Source organism: Hyla sarda, chromosome 1 (assembly GCF_029499605.1).
Source record: "Hyla sarda isolate aHylSar1 chromosome 1, aHylSar1.hap1, whole genome shotgun sequence".
Lineage (NCBI taxonomy): Eukaryota > Metazoa > Chordata > Amphibia > Anura > Hylidae > Hyla > Hyla sarda.
In genome coordinates, this window is record NC_079189.1 from 84,820,673 (window position 1) to 84,840,455 (window position 19,783).

At 44.5% G+C, this 19,783-nt stretch overlaps 1 protein-coding gene across 1 annotated transcript in view; it reads left to right on the forward strand.

Annotated features, from left to right (window-relative positions):
* LIMCH1 (LIM and calponin homology domains 1) overlaps positions 1-19,783 on the forward strand; it is a 357,736-nt gene that overhangs the window by 323,100 nt on the left and 14,853 nt on the right. The gene's annotated exons all lie outside the window — the stretch shown is intronic.

Genomic DNA, 19,783 nt, shown 5'->3' on the forward strand with positions numbered 1-19,783 from the left:
AAGCTAACATTCTCCCATAGAGTGCCAGCTTAACCCCTTAAGGACAGCCCTTTTTCACCTTAAGGACTGAGCCTTTTTTCGCAATTCTGACCACCGTTGCTTTACGAATTAATAACTCGAAAACGCTTTTACCGAATATTCTAATATTGTTTTTTCATGACATATTCTACTTTATTTTGGAGGTAAATTTTCGGCGTTACTTGCATCCTTTTTTGGTGAAAAATGACAAATTTTCATGAAAATTTTGAATTTTTCTAACTTTGGCTGTCTGGGCATGCTGGGAGTTGCAGTTTGGCCTTCCTAGTGGTTGCCACAGTAAAGATCACTTTACTTTCACTTTCATTCCCCCCCCCCCCCCACTGTAGTTTCCCTACCTGAGCCAGGATCTCTGCAGTCTCCAGTGACGATCGGGGGTCCCCAGGCATCTTCTCCTCCAGGTACCGGCCTCCATCTTCTCCCCACGTTCTCCTCGACATCCAGGGGTGGGCAGAACGGGGGTTGCTATGGCAACCCACTGTCCTGCCCTGCCATTGGTCAGAATCAGTTCTGACCAATGGCAGGGGATAGGAGAAGATCGCAGCACTGCGACCTCGCTCCTAGCCCTCAGGATGATCGGGGCTGTCACTGACAGCTCCGATCATCCCTATTTTCCGGTTAATCGGGTCACCAGAGACCCGATCAGCCCGGAATAGCAGAAAATCGTATATCTGAATTGACATGCGATTTTCTGTGATTGCCGACATGGGGGGGGGGGTCTCAGGACCCCTCTGGGCGATGTGCTGTGATGCCTGCTGAAGGATTTCAGCAGGCATCCCGGTCCGGTCCCCAACCGGCTAGCGGCGGGGACCGGAATTCCCACGGGCGAATGCATACGCCCCATGTCCTTAAGGGCTCTGGATGCAGGGCGTATGCATACTGGCTCTGGCCGAACACGAAGAGTTAAATTACCCTAGTTGGGCTGGAACTGCTTGGAGCTCCCCTGTGTCATCTAGGTGTGGTTCTCAGCTCTGCTACCTATTAGGATGGTGTATCCCTAATCACCTGCCTATATAAGCTAGGAGCAGTGATCAGTTCATTGTCCATGAAAGGTTATAACTTAGCTGACATCTCCTGCTTACGGGATACCTGTTTGTTTCTTGATCTTTGGCTTTTCTTTTGACACTTCTCTTGCCCTGCGTTCCTGCTCTCTGCTATTTCCTGATACCGACCTTGGTTAGACTGACATTGATTTGACTGTGTGTGTGTCTTAGTGTATTTCTGTTAGTTTGTGTGCCTCCAGCTTTTTCCCCGACTTCTACTGTTTTTGCATTTTATTATTTTGACAATGCTGCCCTGGCACTTAGCAGGGAGGGTTTGTCATCGTGGTTGTCGATTCGTCATCAGCAATAGGTAGGGACAGTGGCTGTGTGTGAGTTAGGGCTTCACTGTTCCCTACCCATACGTGACAATTTCCCCAGTGATGTAATGTATAAAGCTATAAAGCTGCCAGAACTTCCTATTTAATTGTGCATTAGAGGGTTTATGTTGCATAAATATATTTGCAAAATCTGGATTACAAGGTTAGGAGGTGAAATACAGTGGCCCTCATTTATCACAAATTTTTTTTTATTTCAATATCAAACTTTCAATGAGTTTTTCCTCAAATTTTTTAACATGATTTTCAGATGTCGGGAACTTTCACCGCATTGGACATGCACCAGAGTGTGTCTAAATGACAAAACAGAGAGGTTTTTATTTATTTGACCTTTTTTTTATAAGTGGAAGATCACAGGGGGTAAAAGACACCAAACAAATGATGTCACATTTAATAAATTACTTGAAATAGTAATAAGCCACAGCCACATTTCGAATAAACAGCTGAAAGTGACGACTTTTGCAGAGAAAAAAGGAAATTTAGCTGCACAACATTAATAATTAGAGTGAAATTCATTTCTTCATACTTTTTTCATCACAATTTATACAGAATTCCAATAGTAAACAAGGGTTGTTTTCTGCAAATCACTGATATATGGAACATAAATCCAATTTAGCTCATTACTAACTCAAGACCAACCAAAAAAGCTAAAATTTAACAACTTTTATTGAATATAGTTAAAACCTATAGTTACTATAAAATGGATACAGAGTCATCAGTCTACAATACAAGAAGACTCTAACCAGGGTCGATCCCCTATTTAACACCCTTATCAAACCCGACGCGTTTCCCCGTGGGTTAAATATATCCACGGTTCATCAGGGGTTATAATTTAAACCCTGGATGCACAGTGGAGGAGTGTATATTATAACTTATTCCATTCAAAGTATAACAGACAGGAAGAAAACATAAAACACAAAGCAAGCAGGGTTGATAGATGTACGATATAGTCTCTGTGGGATTCTTCTTTATGGATAATCTCCAATAGTGTCTTGATATCCAATAGACCCAAAGTCCTTGATATGGCCACCAGGTCTAATTCCACCTCCTGAATGTCAGAGTACATCAAAGAATGCCCATATGATATAAAATAGGCTAATAAGTACACTTATTTTCTTCCTCAACAATGGCCCCTATTAGCTCCGTGTGTAAATACTGATGATAACCAAGGTACTGTTATAGCTCCCACAGAATCCACACTTTAAAGATAAGTTTCCTTTATGTGAGGGATTATGTAGCCAATGATAATTCCCACACTTCCTATACTGCCCAGCAGAAAGGCTCAATATATCCCTGACTGCCACAAATCCTCACAGATAAATCTCCCTTGCTTGCTTAATGTCTATCCTGTCTCCACCATGATCCGGGTACGGATAATGACCATACCAGACTCCGATCCAGTCTGGCGGCCTGGGGACAAAACACTGATAGTATGAAGTGTTTAAAAAAGACAACGGCCCTCAGGTGCCATTGGTTTTCCATTGAAATTATATTGAAAAAATTTGTATAAGTTGGGAGAAGTCTGCCTTCATGCCCCTTATCCCATGTGCTTGGGGCCAATGAACTTAGGGTGTTTGAACGACTAAAGTACCTGGGGATATTTATTAATCGTAAACTTTTAAAATATTACCAATTACTAAAATATTTCTCCCTTCCTCTCTTGAGAGACTGTCAGACATAAAAACTTTTTAAATGTTGTTCATCTTGGCAAATCAATATTTTTTCTAATATACTTCTTTAAAAAAAAAAAAAAATCACATTGTATTAAAGAAAACTGCCTTTGAAAATCCCACCACTAGCGGTCTCCATACCTCCTGGGACGCTGATGAGTCCCACAACAGCATGAGCGTGTCCAAGGGCCATGGACACGAGATGGCTCATTGACAAGGCTGCAGGAGGAACACAGCTTGCAGCAACACTGCTAGAACACAGAGTTTTACCAAACATGTGCTTCCAGCTGTCGCATAACTACAACTCCAAGCATGCCTGGAATGCCAAAATATGTTTGGGCATGCTTCTGTCCCATCCCGGCACGCGCGGCCCCGCTCTCTAGGGATCGCGCGCACCGGCTCTCTGAAATTTAAAGGGCCAGTGCTGCACTAATTGGTGCCTGGCCCAATTAAGTTTAATCACTCCCTACACATAAAAACCCACTCCCCATTCCTGTCCTTGCAGGATCTTGTTGCCCTAGTGCCCTGAGAAAGCATTTTGTGTGTATCCCTAGCCTGTGTATCCAGACCCTTTCCCATTGCCCCTGACTACGAACCTTGCCGCCTGCCTTGACCTCTTGCTACGTCCGACCTTGCCTTCACCCTGTCCTTGTGTACCATGCCTATCTCAGCTGTCAGTGAGGTCGAGTCGCTATCAGGGGATACGACCTGGGAGCAACTCCATCCCGCCTTGCGGCGGGCTCTGGTGAAAACCAGTAACTTCTTAGAACCGGTCCCCTGGTACGGCCCACGCCATCGCTTCACTGACCTGGAGGATCCACTACCTGTATCCTACCCGCATAGCGGTCCGGTTCCTGACAGTAGATCCGGCCATGGATCCCGCTGAGGTGCCGCTGCCAAGTCTCGCTGACCTCACCACCGTGGTTGCCCAGCAGTCTCAACAGATCGCCCAACAAGGACAACAGCTGTCGCAGTTGACCGCCATGTTCCAGCAGCTTCTGCCTCCACAGCGTCAATCATCTCCTCCGCCAGCTACAGCTTCCCCTCCACCGCGAGCTGCCGCTTCTACCTCTTGAGTCCGCCTGTCTCTTCCTGAGAAATTTGATGGGGACTCTAAGATGTGCCGTGGGTTCCTGTCTCAATGTTCCCTGCACCTCGAGATGAAGTCGGACCAGTTCCCTACAGAACGGTCTAAGGTGGCTTTCGTGGTCAGTTTGTTGTCTGGGCCACACCGCTTTGGGACTGCAACGATCCTGCCACCGCCTCCATCCAGTCCTTCTTCTCCGAAGTACGCAGTGTCTTTGAGGAGCCAGCCCGGGCTTCCTCAGCCGAGACGGCTCTTCTGAATCTCGTCCAAGGGAATTCTTCAGTGGGCGAATATGCTATACAGTTCCGTACCCTTGCCTCTGAACTCGCCTGGAACAATGAGGCCCTCTGCGCGATCTTCAAGAAAGGTTTATCTAGCCACATCAAAGATGTTCTTGCCGCATGAGAAATTCCTGCTACCCTGTCTGAACTTATCCAGTTGGCCACCCGCATTGATATGCGTTTCTCTGAAAGATGCCAGGAGCTCCGCCAAGAAAAGGATCTTGGTTGCACCAGGTGGTTTCTTCGCTTGGCACCTCTCTTCCAGAGTCCACTGCATCCTACTCCTGTGCCTCCCGCCAAGTAGGCGATGCAAGTGGATCGGTCTCGCCTGACCCAAGAAAAGAGGACTCGCCGCAGAAATGAAAATTTGTGCCTGTACTGTGCTAGTACCGAACATTTCCTAAAGGACTGCCCTATTCGTCCTCCGCGTCAGGGAAACGTGCGCACGTAGTTAATGTGGGAGAGGCGTTACTAGGTGTGAATGCAGTTGTCACTATCACACCCTATCGGTCCAGCCAAGATGCTAGAGAGAGTGTGATGGTGCAAGGGTTAAAGCCGCCAGACCTCTGGGTATCTACTACCAGTCCCAGCAAGTCACCAAATTAACCCTTAGATAAACGTGTTTCCACCAGAGCTGCCTTCAGAAAGGTGAGCTCCTATATTTAGAGATCAAAGACCAGAGCTGATTAATTAAACATTTAATCTGATAAAAGGTATCACAGTGCTATGCATAAAAATAAACAAATGGCATACAGTTACAAAAATATGAAAGAGTTTAGCAAGGCAAGTTCAGAAAACAAAAGATGAAGTTCTTACAGCATGATGATATAGCAGTCCATGAGAGTGAATTCCAGCTTTTCTTAGGATGGTCTTGTCAGCTTGTTGCACAGCATTGAACAACAGTTGAGTCCAGCATTTTTAAATCTTATCTCTGCTTCTTTGGAGGGAAACTCCATCCCCCCCCCCCCTCCCCTCTGATCCCACCAGATGGGGCATCTCTCTTCCTGACCCCTTATCTGTTTGATTATATGATGGGACCAGGGTGCATGACTTCAAAGGAGATACCAGACAGCCAGACCTCCAATAAAATGCAATACACAAAAAACAAAGGATACACCGTCTGAATGACCTCTCACCCATGTCTTGGATAATACATCACACAGTTATAATTATAATACACATATAGGATTTTAATAATCAGGCCTTGGGCCTGACACCTCCCCCTTAAGATGGGGAAAGAGAGATCTTGCCTCTCCAGGCTGATAGATCTGTCTCCCTTAACCATCTATTTCTTTTCTTGACACCACAGGCCCTGCATTCCCAGGCAAAGATGGCACTGAAGGGGCCTAGTACCTGATTAAGCTGCCTCCTCCTTTCATCTGAGAGCTGTGGATTGATCTCCACATCCTGAAGGGATCCCTGGCTCTTAGCTTCCTCCACTAGATCAAGTAAGGGATCACTACCCCTCCCTTCCTCTGGTGCACTACATACACTGAGTACCACCTCCTCAGGGTCATAGTATGCCTTTAGCATATTAATTCTGTCTCTGCCTCTGACCTTTCTTATCAAGGGCTACTACATATGTGGTGGGTTCTAGGCACTGTAAAATGGTAAAGGGACCCTCCCAGGCAGCCTGCAACTTATTCTGCCTGATGGGGTTAAGAACCATTACCTTCTGTCCCACTTCATAGACCCGGTCACTTGCATTGTGATCATACCAGTACTTCTGCCTGGACTGTGCTGCTATGAGGTTGTCCTGTACCAGCCCAGTCAATGTCTGCATCCTGTCCCTGAATCTCAGAATACACTCTACCACAGAAGACTCAGGTAGCCCCCCTTCCCATTCTTCCCTAACTAAATCTCGGGGTCCCCGCACTTTGTGACCATATAATAACTCAAAGGGCGAGAAACCTGTAGACTCTTGGGGTACCTCCCTGTAAGCAAATAACAGATGGGGTAAATACTTTTCCCAGTCTATGCCCTCCGATTCTACAAATGTTTTTAGCATTTGTTTCAAGGTGCCATTGTTACCGGACACTCTGTCCAACCAATGTAGAGGGTTGTGATCAGTCATGACAGTAAAATCCCTGCCATACAGGTATGGCTGTAATTTTTGCAAAGCCCAGACCACAGCTAGACATTCCTTCTCTATGACCGCATAGGCCACTCCCAAATGTCCTGCCAGGGGGGTCTCATGGGCCAACCTCAGCAGCTCTTTCCTGTACTGCCTAGGAACCACTAACGGCCTTTCTCTCTCCTGGGCCCCTAGCATGCCTTTGGAAAGGGACTCCCTGTACAAGATATAATTTTCCCAATATACCCGATGCCCATCTGTGTCAACACCTGTATTTTCAGCACGTTGTCTCAGCCCTTCAAGGGAAGGTCACTGCGCAGAGCTTCCCGGAAATGCTCATTTCCCTCCCCCCATCTCGTGGTATCAGGGAGCACATTTCCCCCAGGTGAACTAGCATCTCCACCTTCCTCTGCTGGGGCTTGCAAGTCACACAGCTTGCCCCTTGCATCACCATCCTCCCTTCCTGTTAAAGCTGCAGCCCTGGCATGCTGCTGACGCGTTACCACTGCCACCATTGGTATGCCTCCCTGGGGTTTACCTTCCTCCCCCTCAGTTCCAGACATAACAATACAGGCATCATACACAGGGCTATGACTCCTTCCCTCCTCCTCCTTAGGCTCACAGGATTGGGACATATCACTCACTGCTGGTCCCTCATCCTTACATGTCACCAGGGGCACACCAACCCCTCCCCCTAGCCCATCTCCACTAGGTTTTGGCATTGGCAATGCATTGTCACCACATTTTACAATACACCCCATTTCACTTTTGGAAAACATTACTGGTTCAGTCACAGGTAAACAATTATCAATCCCCTGCACTCCCTCCCAGTTACCACATTTCACAATACACCCCATTTCACTTTTGGAAAAAAAATACTGGTTCAGTCACAGGTAAACAATTATCAATCCACTGCACTCCCTCCCAGTTACCACATTTCGCAGTGTCTCCCAAAGTCTCGCACAGTACCTCAGAGTGAACAGGGCTCTCTCCTAACCCTTCCTGTGTGCAGGTAGTGTCCTCTGGAGCATAATGAAAGAGCATCCGACCCAAATCATTCCCCAGCAGAACATTAACAGGGATGTCCTCAGAGACCCCTACCTCCCGCAAACCTTTGCTGGTACCCCAATCCAGGTACACACGAGCCATGGGCACAGCAGGCCGCACACCTCCAATTCCTTTTAAAGCCATGGTTCTTCCAGGGATGATGTCCTCTGTATCCACCACTTCAGGCCGCACCATGGTAAAGGAGGCTCCAGAATCTCGCAAACCCACTGTCGCCCGGTCACCCACAGTTACACTCTGGAGATACCAGACAGCCAGACCTCCAATAAAATGCAATACACAAAAAACAAAGGATACACCGTCTGAATGACCTCTCACCCATGTCTTGGATAATACATCACACAGTTATAATTATAATACACATATAGGATTTTAATAATCAGGCCCTTGGGCCTGACAGCATCCTCTCCACGTCTGACTATACCTGTGCGGATTTCTCTACCCGCAAGTACCAATACCTCTTTCTCCGCTGTGGCTTTTCTGGACTCAGGTTCAGCAGGAAATTTCATTGAAGCCTCTCTCATCAATAAATTCAATATCCCTGTTAACCGTCTCGTGAAACCTCTCTTCATTTCATCTGTGAATGGAGAAAGATCCGGTCTGCACCGTGCGTTATCGCACAGAACCTCTGCTCATGAGCGTTGGAGATCTCCACCAGAAGAGTATTGAATTTTTTGTATTACAGAACTGTACCTCTGAAATTCTTCTTGGTCTGCCCTGGCTTCAGCGCCTACGCAAAAACCAACTTTATGCCAAAATTGAAAAATGTCTCTTTGAGCGCAGCAGTCTACCCTTCCTGGGATACATAGTGTCCGGTCAAGGTCTTCAAATGGACCCTGACAAGCTATCGGCGGTAATAGATTGGCCACGCCCCACTTGTCTGCGAGCTATCCAACGATTTCTCGGATTTGCTAATTATTACCGACAATTCATTCCCCACTTCTCCACCATCGTTGCTTCTATTGTAGCATTGACCAAGAAAAATGCTAATCCGAATTCCTGGCCACCACAGGCGGAGGAAGCCTTTAACCACCTCAAAGCCGCCTTCGCCTCTGCACCAGTCTTGTCTAGGCCAGATCCTCTCAAGCCTTTCTTCCTCGAGGTTGACGCCTCCTCAGTCGGAGCCGGAGCTGTCCTTCTTCAAAAAACCGCTAAGGGAAAAAACGTTACTTGCGGATTTTTCTCCAAAACTTTTTCTCCTCCAGAAAAAAACTATTCTATAGGTGACCGTGAATTATTGCCCATTAAGTTGGCTCTTGAAGAGTGGAGACATCTTCTGGAAGGGTCCCTTCATCCCATCACCATCTACACGGACCATAAAAATTTGTCTTATCTTCAGTCCGCCCAGCGTTTAAATCCTCACCAGGCTAGATGGTCGTTGTTTTTTGCCCGTTTCAATTTTCAGATTCATTTTCGCCCTGCGGACAAGAATGTCAGGGCAGATGCTCTATCACGTTCCACCGATGCCTCAGAATCCGAAGCTCTTCCTCAGCACATCATACCTCCAGAGTGTCTGATCTCCTCTGCTCCTGCTTCTCTGGTGCCTATTCCTCCGGGATAAACTTATGTTCCTCCACGACTATGCCTCCAAACTCTCAAATGGGGTAATTCCTCCCACCTGGCTGGTCATGCTGGAATCAAAAAGTCCATACAGTTAATTGCCAGACACTATTGGTGGTCCTCCCTGGAGAAAGATTTTGTACGGGCCTGTACAGTTTGTGCACGTGACAAGACTCCACGCCAGAAGCCTGCTGGTCTTCTCCTTCCTCTGCCTGTGCCTGAACAACCATGGTCCCATATAGCTATGGATTTCATCACGGACCTTCCTTCATCTCATGGCAACACTGTCATTTGGGTGGTCGTTAAATTTTTCTTCTGCTTATCATGCTCAATCCAATAGACAAGTGGAAAGAGTAAACCAAATTCTTGGTGACTACCTACGACATTTTGTTTCCTCCCGCCAAGACGATTGGGTTGACCTCCTGCCCTGGGCTGAATTCTGGTACAACTTCAAAAATTCTGAATCTTCCTCCAAATCTCCATTTTTTGTGGTGTACGGCCGTCATCTGCTCCCCCCCCCCTCCCCATTCCCATTTCATCTGGAGTCCCTGCCGTAGATGAATTGACACAAGACTTCTCCTCTATCTGGAAGGAAACTCAAAAGTCGCTCCTACTGGCCTCATCTCCCATGAAGAGACATGCTGATAAAAAGAGAAGAATTCCTCCTGTCTTTGCCCCCGGTGACAAAGTGTGGCTCTCTGCCAAATACATCCATTTCCATGTTCCTAGCTACAAGCTTGGTCCTCGGTACCTCGGGCCATTTAAAATCAAAAATCAAATCAATTCTGTATCCTACAAGCTCCATCTTCCTTCTTCTCTTCGTATTCCCAACTCTTTCCATGTTTCTCTTCTCAAACCTCTCATACTTAACCGTTATTCTCCCAAGGTCACTGTTCCTGCTCCTGTTTCCGGCTCCTCTGATGTCTTCTGTGTCAAAGAGATCCTCGCCTCCAAGGTCGTCCGAGGTAAAAGATTTTTTTTAATTGATTGGGAGAATTGTGGCCCAGAAGAGAGGTCCTGGGAACCTGAGGCCAACATTCTTCACAAAGAGCTCGTCCGCAGATTCTTGGGCTCCAAAAGGAGGGGGAGACCCAAGGGAGGGGGTACTGTTACACCGAGCGCTCCGGGTCCCTGTTCCTCCCAGGAGCGCTTGCGGCGTTCTCCTGCATGCAGCGCCCCGGTCAGACCCGCTGACCGGGAGCGCTGCTCTAGTATCACCGGCGGGAATGCGATCCGCGTGGCGGGACGCGCCCGCGTGTCGCATCCCAATCCCCTCACCTGCCCCGTCCTCCTCCTGTCCCGTCCCGGCGTGCGCAGCCCCATTCTCTCTGAAATTTAAAGGGCCAGTGCATTATTAATTGGTGCCAGGCCCAATTAAGTGTAATCACTCCCTACACATAAAAACCCACTCCCCCCTTCCTATCCTTGGCGGATCTTGTTGCCCTAGTGCCCTGAGAAAGCGTTTTGTGTGTATCCCTAGCCTGTGTATCCAGACCCTTTCCTGTTGCCCCTGACTACGAACCTTGCCACCTGCCTTGACCTCTTGCTACGTCCGACCTTGCCTTTGCCTTGTCTTTGTGTACCACGCCTATCTCAGCTGTCAGTGAGGTCGAGTCGCTATCAGGGGATACGACCTGGGAGTTACCACCGCAGCAAGTCCATCCCGCCTTGCGGCGGGCTCTGGTGAAAACCAGTAACTTCTTAGAACCGGTCCCCTGGTACGGCCCACGCCATCGCCTCACTGACACGGAGAATCCACTACCCGTATCCTACCCGTATACCGGTCCGGTTCCTGACATGCTATATGCTATTTTTTTGTGAAACATTGGTGATAGAGACATAAAAATTACATGTACATGATCAGAATGAGGTACTGAGAAACATATAACTTATTTAAAAAAAATTGTGGGATCTGACAGCGACGCTTTAAAATCTTAGCTGCCCTGCCACTTGCAGTTGCAGGCTGAATCAATCTTGAGAAGATAATTCTCCCAAAATGCCTCTGTTTACTTGAGCATGCCTCATCACTAGTACCCTCTTAATTTTTTAAAGTAGTTAAATTCATTATTACCAAGTTTTGTTTGGGGTCAGAATTGATCAAAACTTAAGTTGTCCACATTCCAACACTCTAAATCGCAAGGGAGCATGTTGTGGCTTGACTTCCATGTCTATTATTTAGCCTGTCCGCTCCACTACTTGGCTTTTTGGGCCGTGGCAGGGGTGCTGTCAGATAATGAACATCATTTAGCCTACTATTTAGGTCTTAGTCAATTCTGGCCTGTGCTGGAGGGCAATTAGGGTCAGTCACGTTCCTGTTTGCCACTTTATAGATTAGTTTCTAAGGTATGGGTAGTCGCTTAGTGTCTTCTAAAATATATGGATTTAGAGGAACATTTATCATTGTTATCCTTGGAAAGTGAGTCTTAAATTTTTTTATTTTTTTTTTAGCTTTTGGTTTTCGCTTCTGTGTGACATATTTCTCATACTAACACGGGGTTGATAAATTTGGCCCATGTAAGCAAGAAAACAATAAATCACTTCAGAACACCACATTATATGATTCTTCCCCTACTCTGTGACTTTTTATTAGACTTTTTTTTTAGAGTACCTTTTAGAGTACTCTCCAAAGGCAGTTTTGTATGCCAAATCTAACCTGGCTTTGACTTGCAACATTATGGAGGGGTTTGCAACTTTTTTTTTATGTCTACATGCAACATTCGCACTTCATAAATTCACAACCACTGCAAAGTAAACACTGAAAGTTGCATAGGTAAGGCTGTTTGCTACTTCATGAGTACCCACAAATGTCACAAAAAAAGTGCTTAGGCGCACGTGCAACATTTTGAAAGCAAAATAATAAAGCTCTAAATACAATGATAAATCTCCCCCCTTAATGCTCGACATGCCCTTGTGGCATGATCCCTTCTTACCTCAGTTCTCACATGATTTGCATCCACAGTTCTTGGTACACCATTGGTTTATGGACTGTTGGAGATCAGGGTTTATACTCATTTAAGCATTTTACAGGATACTAAGGTCATCCCTAGGGGATCATTTTATTAATTTCTCCATCTAAGACATGCTTTCCAGATGTAGTTTTCCAACTCCTTCGGCCGTTCTCCTTTTTCCCTCTTATAGGTATCTATAGGTCACAGGGCTTGAGGGGAATCTTTTAAGCCCTATACGCATTTCTTTTTGGGGCCAAACTGAAAGGGTAGAGGCTAAATGGAAATGAAAGTTCTTCCCAATTGTTCAGATGAAGACTGTGATGAGGCATTATGTTCTCATTTGTTTCTATCCCCTACTATTAAAAATAGACTCAGATATGTTGTGCGGTAATTACTCAATTATGAATTATGGTCATAAAAATATTAATTATGAAAAATTAAAAAGAATATGAAAATTATTATAAATATCAAAATTATGAGCTGGTGAATTGTAGACAAAGCCAATCAATACAATTCACATCTGAGTCCGACTATTTCCTCAGATATCAACAAGTTATTTTTATGACGGGATGACATTAAGGCTTAAGGATGTAGTTTTGCAATATACACTAATACCCAGGTATAATAAAAGTATGCAGATTTATTGGTTATAAGGTTATAAACATAAATGAGTAACAAACATAATGATATATGCAAATGAATATCAATTAGATATATTCGTAAACATTACAAGATTGTTAATTGACTACATATAGTAGAACAATACATGTGAGTAGTAAGTAACTTGTTACAATAAAATAAAAGCTACTAGGTTAGGAATATCATATAAGAAAAAGGTTACATATCACTGTATCCAGAGGAACCTCATGATATTAAAATGGTCAATATATAATCATAGACATCTTAATATGGAATGCTTAATACACTCCCTGCCCCCTTCTAACCAACTACAAATCCCATGATTCCAAGAATGAGCAGATCCATCTAAGGATATAAACATGGAAGAACTATGATATACTTCCACCCCATTCTGGACAATTTGTTTATACATGATCTTGGTAAGACATTAAGACAAATAGCAGAGTTGTGTGATCTCGCTAAACTATATTTTAGGAGGAATAACTTGAAACAAGTTTCCTGTGTGGGAAATATACTTATAACACTTAGTTTGGCAAGTAGGAATTCTATCAATTCTATCAAAGCAATTATTTAATGCTTTGATAAATTATGAGTCCTGATTCTTCTGCAGGTAGAATAAAGTCTCACAATATCCTAAAACTATAATCTCAATATGGAGTATGGATAATTAATTATTTTATTTCATTAATTTTTTTGCCAAGCTAAATGGTATAATTCCATCCATATTATCCCAATTAGTCTTAATTAAATGGAATACCTTGTCTCTGGAATACCTTGTCTCTTATGTAAGAACCTCGCTTTCCTAGGAAAATTGAACGGTCCTTCTCATGTTTTCTGGGATCTCACATGGCTTTCATGGTTTCCGTCTTGTGGACCTCTTTCACTGGAAGACCTCTTTGTCTTTGTGTGTTCTTTTCATCACAGTACAGCACAGTACCGAACATCTGGTTTACCAGACTTTTTAATTAGCCAGACACACCCTCCTAAATTGGAATTCCCCAATGAATGTAGGTTGGGCATGTACATATGGTAATGACTATGACATCACTATAATACCCAGAATGCATTGAGCATATCACCCATAATGCCTTTCCTGTTGGTGTGATGTCAACTACCCATACACTAGGGGGTGCTATTGCATAAACAATTAGAATAATTACCATTAAGGGTTAACTGTCCAATGTTGGTTTCAAACCCACATTCCACACTTGATATATGGAGCCATAATTAGCAATTCAGGGATTATTTTTTACATCTATAAGTAATTAATTCTCATAGACATCTTGGGGCCTACCTAGATATCCAAATTTATTGGAGAGATAACAATACCATGTAGGTCTCTTTCACACAGACGTGTGAATCTCTCTGTCTGTCTGTCTTGTCTAGGTAATTGAATGTTAGTTACAATAACACTGAGCAATGCTCCCTATGAGAATCATATGTAAGATAATAGATATATATACTGATGTCCTTTACAATACGAACAGTATATGACAATATAATATGTCCTACTGATTACTATATATATATATATATATATATATATATATATATATATATCTATATATATATATATATATATATATATATATATATATGAACTAATGTTCATTCGGATGAGTCATAATTATTTCAAAGTTTCTTATCTTAACCCCCTTTCTCTTCATTCACCCCCCTTTACCTTGGGTGAATTGTAGTAGTGTCATCTAGAGAGTGTAACTAGCCCCCATATCATCTGTCTTATCTAAACAGCCATAAATATCTAAGGAGATATCTAAGTATTCTTCCCTCAGACTGGCACTTTTAGAGGAGAACTTTAGAATTGTGGCCTACTTAGATTATAGAGAAAATGTCCGATATCATGCCATTAAACATAGTGATTCATTTTTGGGGCGTATAATTAGCATGACAGATAAACATTTTACACCAATGCTATTTAACACATTTATTTAGAATGGGGAGATGTCCGACACCAGAATGTAACAGGTGTAGAGCGCCATGATCGGATTTTATACATGATCTGGTCCTACCCTCCAATTCAGGTCTGTTAGTCAGCAGTAGTCTGTTGGTCAGTAAGATTTTTGTCTACCTTACTGGGGCGTCCAGTCATGGTTGAACCCAGGAGTTGCCTTCAGGGCCTGTTTGATGCAGAGCAGTGACTACATCATGAGCTTATGTTTTTTTTTATTTTTTATGGGAAACACTTTTTGGCTCGTAAATCCAGTGCTATCTTATGAATGGATCCTCGGGTCCCAAATCTTTCGGATTGGAAGAAATTGTAAATACTATTGTTACATATGTATATCTGGTCTTCAAACACAAGAAATGCCCAGCCACATTTAATAAACAATATGGAACATGGTGTTATGGTGACTATACCACCAACTGGTATCTTGCTCTATATAATACTCTATTGCCAGACCCTCCTTGAGGAGATGCTTCTTGTATATCTAATCCTATTTGTGGACAATACATTCTTTTTTTCTCAATCTGCCTCACTGTCCTCGTCCCATGAGGAGGTTTATGATATTTTTTTTCGTTTTGTTGTTTGTGTCCCCATCTATAATGGAAGCTTTGTGCAATTTGCTTTATTTTCATCATTGATCACAATGTTTATCCTTTGGCTGACTGTGTGGTCGGCACTATGTATACAAATGCTATTGATGCACATTGTTTTTTGTACAAAATAGTTTTTATTATTGTGCAATATAACAAGTTAAAAAGTATGGGGAAATGTATTTCACTCTATTAACCCTTTGCACCAAAATTTAAGATTTTTCAGCCAAAATCATCACTTTTAGCTAATTTCTGAAATGTGGGCATGGTTTTCTACATTTTCATATTCTGAGTGATTTATTGAAATGTTCACCCTGTTTTTGGCACCTTTTCACGCTGTGATTTTTCACTTTTGACAGAGAGGTTAAATAAATGAAAACCTCCCTTTATCGCCAAAGATTCCTGACATGTAAAGTCCACAATCATGAACATGGGGAGAACTCAATAGAAATGTACTATGAAAAGGGATTGAAAAAAAAAATGGTAAAAAATATTAAATGTTGGCCAATGCCATCATCAAAATCACACAGTGTAGTCTAAAATAATTAATGAAAGAAGTTTCTTGGATTGGAGAGTTTGTACAATTCCCAAAGTGTACATTGTGTTCCAAATCAGTATGCATGTGAAATATTAATAGGATTTCAGCAAAATCAGCATTTGGGGTTTAGTGTTTCAAATAAAGTGTTTGTTTTATTTTTTTTCATAACTTTTTAGATGTCTGGTTTTCTTGATTTAGTGGAAAGTTACTTAGAGAGTGTTCCACATTATTAAAGAAGTACTCCGGGATATAACTTTTTTTTATTTCTAAATGTACTCACTTACACTAACTTACGATAAAAACAAAAACAAATTGGACTTACCTCACTCCCAGTATCCTGCTCTTCCTAGTGGCGGGGCCCAACACTACCACTCAGCCAATCACCAACCGAGGTAGGACATCACTGCGGCTGGCGATTAACATCCAGGGGAGTGGAGGGGGGTAAGTCAAGTTTGTTTGTTTCTTTTAAATGCCCCATTCTGGGTAAGTTGAAAAAAACAAAAAGTTATATCCCAGAGTACTCCTTTAAGTGAGTCACAGTTCTCATGCAGTATGGCTAGGCAGTGAAAGGAGAGTCCAAAACCAAGTTATGGTTTAATGGAGGCTTTACTGAGTTAAGACAAGTGGTGTTATCTTCACAGCTAGGCCAGAATCCCAGAGAAGTGGCCAGGAACACAGAAGGACCTCGCAGATTGCTGGGACCAATTAGACTTGTAATTTAGATGCTTGGCTTGACTATAGATAGTAGTGACAGCAGACATAGACTTTACTTACTAGACTGACTGTAGATTTGAGGCCTTCCAGGTAGCTGGACACAAGCACGGAGACATCTGATCTTTACTGTTCCTCAGCAGGGAGCATAAGAGAGAGAATTGTAATGGCTGGGCCAAAGCCCAAGGGGGACTGGGCCAAAGCCCATTGGTCAAGCTGCGGGTCATGTGTAAAGCTGGTGCCCTCCTGGTAACATCATGTGATAACATAAACTTAACATGTGACATCTCACAGGTCCTTTAGATGACCTCTCACAGGTCCTTTATACTAACTATACATTAATATACTGACTACAATTCTATTACAATAAATAACAGTATAGTAACAGCAGGGGAGACACTTCAAGAGAGCCCCCAGGTCACTGAGGGTCTCAACCTGACAGGGCCTAAGTGGAGTGCAGGACCATGTCCTCTACTGGGATATTACATAATGGATTCAGAGTTTAGGTGAAAACATCTATATATCTGTATAAAGGCTAATTTATTAGCCTATGTTTGTGGGAGGGGCGGGGATTCCTTCTAAGAACCCGCAGCAGTACCTGTCTCAGATATCGCGGGTTCGTCACGTCAGTCAATCAGCTGACGGCCGTAGTCAGCTGACCGGAACCGAACGCCTCTACAGTACTGCGTGTCTAGCAGGTAAGTGGCTGGGAATGATCGGGGCTAGAAGGGCAGGGTATCCCTTTGCTCCGGAGGTAAGCCGGAGATGGAGGGGATCCCTGTTCACCAGGTTATTTTCGGGTTATCATATAGTTTGTTGTTGCCCAAGACTTGGCTCGGCCACACTACAAATTGTACACAGCACATCCAGCAAAGCATTTCGGCTCAGTTTGTCCACAGTGGTGGTGGTGGTGGGGGTTAGTCATATGCCGGCACGCTCTCTAGCTGCTCTGCACATTATAGTAAAGGGTTAATGATATGCCGGCTCGCTTTCTGACTTCACTGCTCTGCACATTACAGTAAGGGGTTAATCATATGTAGGCACGCTCTCTGACTGCACTGCTCTGCACATTACAGTAAGGGGTTAATCATATGTCGGCACGCTCTCTGACTGCTCTGCTTTGCACATTACAGCAAGGGGTCAATTTTATGCCAGCACGCTCTATGGTTGTTCTGCTCTGCGCATTACAGTAAGGGGTTAATTATATGCCGACACGCTCTCTGACTGCTCTGCACGTTACAGTAAGGGGTTAATTATATGCCGGCACGTTTTCTGGTTGCACTGCTCTGCACATTACAGTAAGGGGTTAATTATATGCCAGCACTCTCTCTGGCTGCTCCAGTCTTCACGTTACAATTAGGGGTAATTATATGCCGGCACGCTCTCTAGCTGCTCTGCACATGAAGAGGACAAGGGTTAAATATATGCCGGCACTCTCTCTGGCTGCTCTGCATATAGTGAGGACAGGGGTTAGTTATATGCCGGCACGCTCTCTGGCTGTTCCGCTCTGCACATTACATTACAGTAAGGGGTAATTATACGCCGGCACACTCTCTGGCCACTGTGCTCTGCATATAGAGAGGACAGGGGTTAGTTATATACCGGCACGCTCTCTGGCTGTTTTGCTCTGCACATTACAGTAAGGGGTAATTAAATGCCGGCACGCTCTCTGGCCGCTGTGCTCTGCATATAGAGAGGACAGGGGTTAGTTATATGCCGGCATGCTCTCTGGCTGTTCCGGTCCGCTCATTACAGTAAGGGATTAATTGTATGCCGGCATGCTTCTGGCTGCTCCGCTCTACACATACACATTGCAGGTGCTTTGTTACAGACATGCAGCACATGCATGACCACATTATGAAAGGTTTGTGAGATATGTTCTCTTTACAGGTATAAAAAATAAAAAAAAAGGGGGGGTTCTAGACATCAGATGATTGAGCACGTACTTAATTATTCATGTCAGGGTGTTTAGCTAGGTTCAGCTCTAGCGTTTTTTACACATTAGTGGATCGCACACTCTTGTAGGATTCATATCGTACATACGCTCATGGGAGTCATATTGTACATACGCTCGTGGGAGTTGTGCAGTGCATGCGCTTGGGGCATGTGTGCTGTACACACGCTTGTAGTGTTGTGCTGGGCGCATGCTTGTGGCGTTGTGACGCACATATGCTCGTACAGCTCATGGAGTGTTGTTCTGTGCGTGAGTATGTGGTCATATAATTACTACACGCATGCATATTGATTGTTCTATGCATGCGTTTATCAGATTTGATCAGGGCAGACGTTCATATAGTTTGTTGTTGGCCAACGGTGTATACCCATTATACCTGCCACTTCTGCAGGAGGATACATTGCACAATTGTTGTCACTGACACGTCTTCAGAGCGACAACATTACGACACATAGGCGGTGGTCTAACCGATACACCTGCTACGTCTGCATTAAAATAAAATGTTCAGATCAGTGCTTTCTAGTTATTGTACAGTGGGACAGACATTGCATGTATAAATTCATGTGTTGTATCTTACATTAGTGCTTCATGCAATTATATAGTTGTACTGGGCATATGTGTGGATAAGTTGCTCTGTGCATCTGCTCATGTAGTTTGTTCAGTGCATATGCTTGCTCATGCAGTTCATTCTAGCCATACGTTCATAGGTTGTTTGGTGCACGCGCTCAAAGTTTTGTACATGCACTCATATAGTTCTGTCTGTGTGTTACGCCGAGCGCTCCGGGTCCCCGCTCCTCCCCGGAGCGCTCGCTACACTCTCGCTCCCGCAGCGCCCCGGTCAGATCCACTGACCGGGTGCGCTGCGATTCCGCCTCCAGCCGGGGTGCGATTCGCGATGCGGGTGGCGCCCGCTCGCGATGCGCACCCCGGCTCCCGTACCTGACTCGCTCTCCGTCGGTCCTGTCCCGGCGCGCGCGGCCCCGCTCCCTAGGGCGCGCGCGCGCCGGGTCTCTGCGATTTAAAGGGCCACTGCGCCGCTGATTGGCGCAGTGGTTCTAATCAGTGTGTTCACCTGTGCACTCCCTATGTATACCTCACTTCCCCTGCACTCCCTCGCCGGATCTTGTTGCCATTGTGCCAGTGAAAGCGTTCCCTTGTGTGTTCCTAGCCTGTGTTCCAGACCTCCTGCCGTTGCCCCTGACTACGATCCTTGCTGCCTGCCCCGACCTTCTGCTACGTCCGACCTTGCTTCTGTCTACTCCCTTGTACCGCGCCTATCTTCAGCA